Below are 7,585 nucleotides of genomic sequence, written 5' to 3'. Positions count from 1 at the left end.
GACTGTGACCTCTATGTCCCTCATCATCTTCTCTTGATCATGCTGCTCATCGATACTTTTGATCACTTTTTTGAGCTGTTTCCCCCCGGTCGTTGAAGCTTTATTGTGCTTCTTGAGCCTTGTGGTCTTCTTAACACTTTTGTTTGTGACTTGCTCAGGCTCAAGCTCAGAAACAAAATTCATGTTTGGCATGGACTGAGCCCTTTCCTTAGCACAAGCCTCAGCCGGTGTTTCCTTCACCTGCACCAACAGAGCTTCCACAGTCTTTTGGTCCGGCTTTTGCTTTTTGCTCTGCTTTTTCGTGATCAATGAAGTTGGCTTGTTATCACTAAGATCTAGCTTCTTTAAAGCTGGGGTTTCACTTGTGTCATGCTGTGACAAAGTCTTTACTCTATCAGCCTGCGCTGGTTTGGCGGGTAAGGTATGGTTATGCTGTTGAACGTTATATACCCTACCTTGATTTGCTGTTATTTCTGGGTCTCTCTTCTGTTCAGTTTGTTCGGGACTGCTGAGGGACTGGAGGAGGTTGTACCTCTCCTCCTCCCACTGCAGCTGCTGATTCTCCATATTTGTAATTGTGTTGGACAGTTTCGCCTGCAGTTTGTGATTTTTTTTCCTTTCAAGCTGCAGCCGCTCTTCCAGTTTAAAGTAACTCTGCTTTTGGTTCCATAGTTCTTGTTCCAACTGCTCTACATTTTTACGAGGCCCAGAATAAAAAACATTTTTCCCCGACAGCTGACCCTCCAAGTCTTTGAGCTCTATGTCGTTCATCAGCTTTCCTTCTTCTAGCTGCTCATCCATCTTTTGGAGCTCTTCTTTGAGCTGTGTCACCTGTGCCTCTAAAGCCATATTGTGCTTCATGAGCCGTATGATCTTCTCCGCCTTTCCGTTTTTGAGCTCCTTAAGCTCAAGCTCAGAAACAAGAACCATTGTTTGCTGCGCTTGTTTGGCTGCTACTGGGTTATGGCTATGCTGGTGCATGTTATTTACCCTACCTTGATTTGTTCCTTTCAGTGGGGGTAATGGTAAGGGTGCTTGTTTGGCTGCTACTGGGTTATGGCTATGCTGGTGCATGTTATTTACCCTACCTTGATTTGTTCCTTTTGGTTGGGGTAATGGTAAATGTGGTGCCCAGAGCTCTTTACCTACAAGTCTTCTTGACATACTGTTGTCTCCACAAGCCTGCAGTGAAGCACCTGTAGATGCAGCAGTCTGCTGTGCAGCATCTGGTTTCTTTTTGAGGATGAGATGTTGGGGCTGAGTCTCTGCCATCTTCATCTTTGAGTCTCTTTCCTCTTTCTTGCTCTTCTTAGCCCAATGTTCTCTCTTCTGGCTCGGTGTCTCCAGGGTTGAGGCGTCCATAGCCTGCTTATGGGCAGGTTTAACCTCCTGTAGAGAGGTAGCTCTCTCCTTCTGCGAGTGGACATTGGACATTTTTGAATCCCAAGGACCAAGAACCCGTAAGTTCAGGGAGTGCGACTCCATGGGTTTCTTTACGTTCTTGTTTTTTTTACGTCCTTTCTTGTCTTGTATGTCTTTGTTTTCCATCGTGAAAACTTCTGTTATCTTTGCTCCGTTCATCTCTGCGTGTACTTGTATCCGGCTGCCCTGAATAAGTGTGTAGTATGTCAGGTAAAGGAGCTCTATTTGGTAAGTCTAGAGATTCTAGAAATGTTGGTCATCAAAGGGAACAAAGGAATCAAAGGACGGAATGTTGTTTTTTTTCCTCCAGTCTTTACCATGACAACAATCACTATGGAAACGTTTGATGGGCCTGGGTTCTGAAATGTCTGGGAATGTTTTTTTAAAAGTAAATAGTAATTATACATAATTGCACATAAATGTACATAGCTCAAAGCTACAATGAGGAACATTTATATTGTTCAGTTGACAAGATGGTGCCCTCATCGCTCTACTACGTACTCATCAGAGTGATCAAGTAGTGAAGTTGATTTTGTGGTTCTTTTGATACGTTAATAAAAAACAACCGTGTCTGTCCAATCCTGAAAACATTTAGAGCAAGAAGAGTTTATTATTTTTTATTTGAGAGACAAGACAGTGGATAGAGTCAGAAAACATGGAGAGAGAAGGTGGGGAATGACATGTGGGAAAGCAGCCACAGGTCAGATTCAAACCTGGGCCGCCCACTTGGAGGACTACATTCTCCATACATGGGGCGTGCACACTAGCCACTGGTCCACCAGCGCCCCAAAATGTATTAGACTTCTGACTTGAATAGAAAATACAGTTAAATTGCTTAATGATTTGCCAAAACAACTTAACAATGTCTGTTGTGTAAACACGTAAAGAAATGTTAACAGAAGTTAAATGGCCAAAGAAGAGGTTGACAGCAGGATAACAGAAGAAAAAGACAGCTGGATAATGTCAGATAGCAGTGAAAAGAAGTGAAAGGATGAAGTATGATAAAACGTGAACATTAATCCAGCACTTAGCCGTTTATTATAAACTTCTCAGTACTTCAGATATTGTGAGGTATGATAATAGGATTGTCTGTCTAAAATTCAACATCAACATTAGATCATAAATAATCAGTATGTCCCGAGATTTAAATGATAAATAAGCTGATGTGCCACATGTGTAATTGCGCACAGCAGACGCACATAGGCCAGAGACTTCATGTGACATAATAACGGATAAAGAAATCAGGGGGCTGTAAGGCCTGTGAGATTTTGCCGAACGTTACTATGGTACCTGCAGTGAAATTGCTTCATATGAGAGTGAATTGTTCATGTGTAGGATGAAATAAAACAGAGGATGAAGCGCATGGAAATCAAGTGTGACTCGAAGAGAAAGATGAGGAGTTTATGAATGAGATCGGATGAGATTTTTTAAGTTCAATCAGAATCAGCTTTATTGTCCATGTATGCTTACACACAATTCATTTTTCTTCATTGAACTGTGCTCTCTTTGACTTTCAGCCCGCAGTGAAAGTTGTAAAGCACAGACTAGCTAGCTTGCGAGTCGTAGTTATTTAGGACTGAAGTCAGAAAAATAGTCAGACTAATACCTTGGGGTGGTTCAGAGTATTTAATTAACGTAAAGTGCATGTCTTTGACTGTGGGTGAAAACCGGAGCACCCGGAGAAAAACCACAAATGCACATAGGGAACATGCAAACTAGGAACCTTTTTGCTGTGAGGGGACAGTGCTTATCATTGAACTAGCATGCATGCCTGTTCTTATTATTAATGAATAAGGGAGGGGGAGATGACTTTGGAGAAGGGAACACATTAGAAGAAGGTCGGGAGACGACCAAAGAATGAGGAAAAGATTTCTCCAGTGTTCCTGAAAAACTGGATGAATCTTGTCTTCAGAGATGTACTTTTTGGTCGAGTCTCCAGCTTGTAGATCTTATCCTCCAGCTCAGCAAGCTCGTTTCTACACTTGTCCAGAGCTTTGTCTCTCTTCTTCACAGTTTGTTTGAGACTGCTGAAGTGCTGGCGGAGATTGGACCTCTCCTCCTCCCATTGCAGCTGCTGATTCTCCATCTCTGCCATTGTGTGGGACAGTGATGCCTTCAGTTTATTGTTTTCTTCTTTTTGCTGCCCCAGCTGCACTTCCACTTCAAGTTGACCCGGCAGTTGGTTCCCTAGATATTTTTCCAACTTCTGGAAATTTTTAAGAGTCTCAGATTCAAAAGTATTCTTCCCTAACAACTGAGGCTCCCGGACTGTGACCTCTATGTCCCTCATCATCTTCTCTTGATCATGCTGCTCATCGATACTTTTGATCACTTTTTTGAGCTGTTTCCCCCCGGTCGTTGAAGCTTTATTGTGCTTCTTGAGCCTTGTGGTCTTCTTAACACTTTTGTTTGTGACTTGCTCAGGCTCAAGCTCAGAAACAAAATTCATGTTTGGCATGGACTGAGCCCTTTCCTTAGCACAAGCCTCAGCCGGTGTTTCCTTCACCTGCACCAACAGAGCTTCCACAGTCTTTTGGTCCGGCTTTTGCTTTTTGCTCTGCTTTTTCGTGATCAATGAAGTTGGCTTGTTATCACTAAGATCTAGCTTCTTTAAAGCTGGGGTTTCACTTGTGTCATGCTGTGACAAAGTCTTTACTCTATCAGCCTGCGCTGGTTTGGCGGGTAAGGTATGGTTATGCTGTTGAACGTTATATACCCTACCTTGATTTGCTGTTATTTCTGGGTCTCTCTTCTGTTCAGTTTGTTCGGGACTGCTGAGGGACTGGAGGAGGTTGTACCTCTCCTCCTCCCACTGCAGCTGCTGATTCTCCATATTTGTAATTGTGTTGGACAGTTTCGCCTGCAGTTTGTGATTTTTTTTCCTTTCAAGCTGCAGCCGCTCTTCCAGTTTAAAGTAACTCTGCTTTTGGTTCCATAGTTCTTGTTCCAACTGCTCTACATTTTTACGAGGCCCAGAATAAAAAACATTTTTCCCCGACAGCTGACCCTCCAAGTCTTTGAGCTCTATGTCGTTCATCAGCTTTCCTTCTTCTAGCTGCTCATCCATCTTTTGGAGCTCTTCTTTGAGCTGTGTCACCTGTGCCTCTAAAGCCATATTGTGCTTCATGAGCCGTATGATCTTCTCCGCCTTTCCGTTTTTGAGCTCCTTAAGCTCAAGCTCAGAAACAAGAACCATTGTTTGCTGCGCTTGTTTGGCTGCTACTGGGTTATGGCTATGCTGGTGCATGTTATTTACCCTACCTTGATTTGTTCCTTTCAGTGGGGGTAATGGTAAGGGTGCTTGTTTGGCTGCTACTGGGTTATGGCTATGCTGGTGCATGTTATTTACCCTACCTTGATTTGTTCCTTTTGGTTGGGGTAATGGTAAATGTGGTGCCCAGAGCTCTTTACCTACAAGTCTTCTTGACATACTGTTGTCTCCACAAGCCTGCAGTGAAGCACCTGTAGATGCAGCAGTCTGCTGTGCAGCATCTGGTTTCTTTTTGAGGATGAGATGTTGGGGCTGAGTCTCTGCCATCTTCATCTTTGAGTCTCTTTCCTCTTTCTTGCTCTTCTTAGCCCAATGTTCTCTCTTCTGGCTCGGTGTCTCCAGGGTTGAGGCGTCCATAGCCTGCTTATGGGCAGGTTTAACCTCCTGTAGAGAGGTAGCTCTCTCCTTCTGCGAGTGGACATTGGACATTTTTGAATCCCAAGGACCAAGAACCCGTAAGTTCAGGGAGTGCGACTCCATGGGTTTCTTTACGTTCTTGTTTTTTTTACGTCCTTTCTTGTCTTGTATGTCTTTGTTTTCCATCGTGAAAACTTCTGTTATCTTTGCTCCGTTCATCTCTGCGTGTACTTGTATCCGGCTGCCCTGAATAAGTGTGTAGTATGTCAGGTAAAGGAGCTCTATTTGGTAAGTCTAGAGATTCTAGAAATGTTGGTCATCAAAGGGAACAAAGGAATCAAAGGACGGAATGTTGTTTTTTTTCCTCCAGTCTTTACCATGACAACAATCACTATGGAAACGTTTGATGGGCCTGGGTTCTGAAATGTCTGGGAATGTTTTTTTAAAAGTAAATAGTAATTATACATAATTGCACATAAATGTACATAGCTCAAAGCTACAATGAGGAACATTTATATTGTTCAGTTGACAAGATGGTGCCCTCATCTCTCTACTACGTACTCATCAGAGTGATCAAGTAGTGAAGTTGATTTTGTGGTTCTTTTGATACGTTAATAAAAAACAACCGTGTCTGTCCAATCCTGAAAACATTTAGAGCAAGAAGAGTTTATTATTTTTTATTTGAGAGACAAGACAGTGGATAGAGTCAGAAAACATGGAGAGAGAAGGTGGGGAATGACATGTGGGAAAGCAGCCACAGGTCAGATTCAAACCTGGGCCGCCCACTTGGAGGACTACATTCTCCATACATGGGGCGTGCACACTAGCCACTGGTCCACCAGCGCCCCAAAATGTATTAGACTTCTGACTTGAATAGAAAATACAGTTAAATTGCTTAATGATTTGCCAAAACAACTTAACAATGTCTGTTGTGTAAACACGTAAAGAAATGTTAACAGAAGTTAAATGGCCAAAGAAGAGGTTGACAGCAGGATAACAGAAGAAAAAGACAGCTGGATAATGTCAGATAGCAGTGAAAAGAAGTGAAAGGATGAAGTATGATAAAACGTGAACATTAATCCAGCACTTAGCCGTTTATTATAAACTTCTCAGTACTTCAGATATTGTGAGGTATGATAATAGGATTGTCTGTCTAAAATTGTAAAATCGCAAAAATAACAGTATTGCAAAATAACGGTTCTCATGAGGCGCATATCAAATATCCATAGTATCGTGAGTTAACCCGGGACTCCCAGCCTTATTCAATACTGGTACTAAACTTTAAAAATAGCATATACACTCTAAACAAGTCTACAATGAATTTAAGAAAAATAAATAAACATATCTACCTATTGAAGGTAGCATCTTTAAATAAAAGTTGTGTACATATGTTGAACTTGGATTCATAGAAGGTGGAAGGACATGATTGTATTAGGGTTGGAAGGTTTAGGTACAGGTTCATCTATCTAAGCCTTTATTTAGCCCCCTATCCTGTCTGGGTACTTCCTGAACTGAGATCAGTCTGCAGTTTTCCCCAGAGACAACACTAATGTCACATACTGACTTGGCACACTAATATTTCACATCCAAACCGAACCTATTAAGGATGACTACTTACCATAGACAAGATATGTCCTTCACACAGCAACCTTCACATTCAATGTTTTTTTCTATCCCCACACACACACAGTCACATACATGTACAGACGGGCACATAAACACAGAGACTGCTGTGCATATGTTTTTTTGTGTTATATTTCATGTACTGCCAGATATGATGGTCTTGTCCTTTCTCCCCTTATCATACCCTTGAAATCTTTAGCATCACATACAGTGCTGTTCATGAGCCAGTATTTTCAGATAGCAGTGTGGAACTGGAAGAAATCTAAGTCAGAATGTAAATTTAGGCTAAAATTGTAAAGCTACAGTGGCCTAAATAATGTTGAAATCATTTTCTCTTTGTACACTCATAACACTTAATTATATCTACATAATCAAAGAAAATGCATCAAAGCTTTATTCTCATTAAAGGGACTGTATTTTTTTCAACTGGAATATCTGTTCAAAGTAGGCCTGGGCGATAAAATGATAACGATAATTATCGCGGTATAATTTTTGTCAATATAAATATTAAAAACATTTGATAAAAGTTCGATAGATTTAAACCAGTAATTACACCATCCAACCACAGGGAGTTGCCATGCTAGTTGCCACCCGACATTAAAGAGAAGAAGAAAAAGACTACGAATAGCCGAAATAAGCGATAGCTACTCTGAACAAAACGTTAAACCTACCGGCTCAAAGAGGGGGGATTATCATCGACAAGACGACAAGAAAGGCCGCTTAACTTCCTGAGTTTAGAGACATTTTGGCTCTTTACAGTCCAACAATTTTTTTTTTTTTATCGTGATAACATTTTTTCTCATCGCCCAGGCCTAGTTCAAAGTACTGTTGACTCCTTTCAAATCAATAATATGAGAGCTCCTGTACTTAGTTTTTAGCTGACTACTAGAGAGACTGATACCATTGCCTCTA

This window comes from Labrus mixtus, chromosome 4, assembly GCF_963584025.1.
Source record: "Labrus mixtus chromosome 4, fLabMix1.1, whole genome shotgun sequence".
In the NCBI taxonomy this organism is placed as follows: Eukaryota; Metazoa; Chordata; class Actinopteri; order Labriformes; family Labridae; genus Labrus; species Labrus mixtus.
This window is presented reverse-complemented; position numbering follows the sequence as displayed.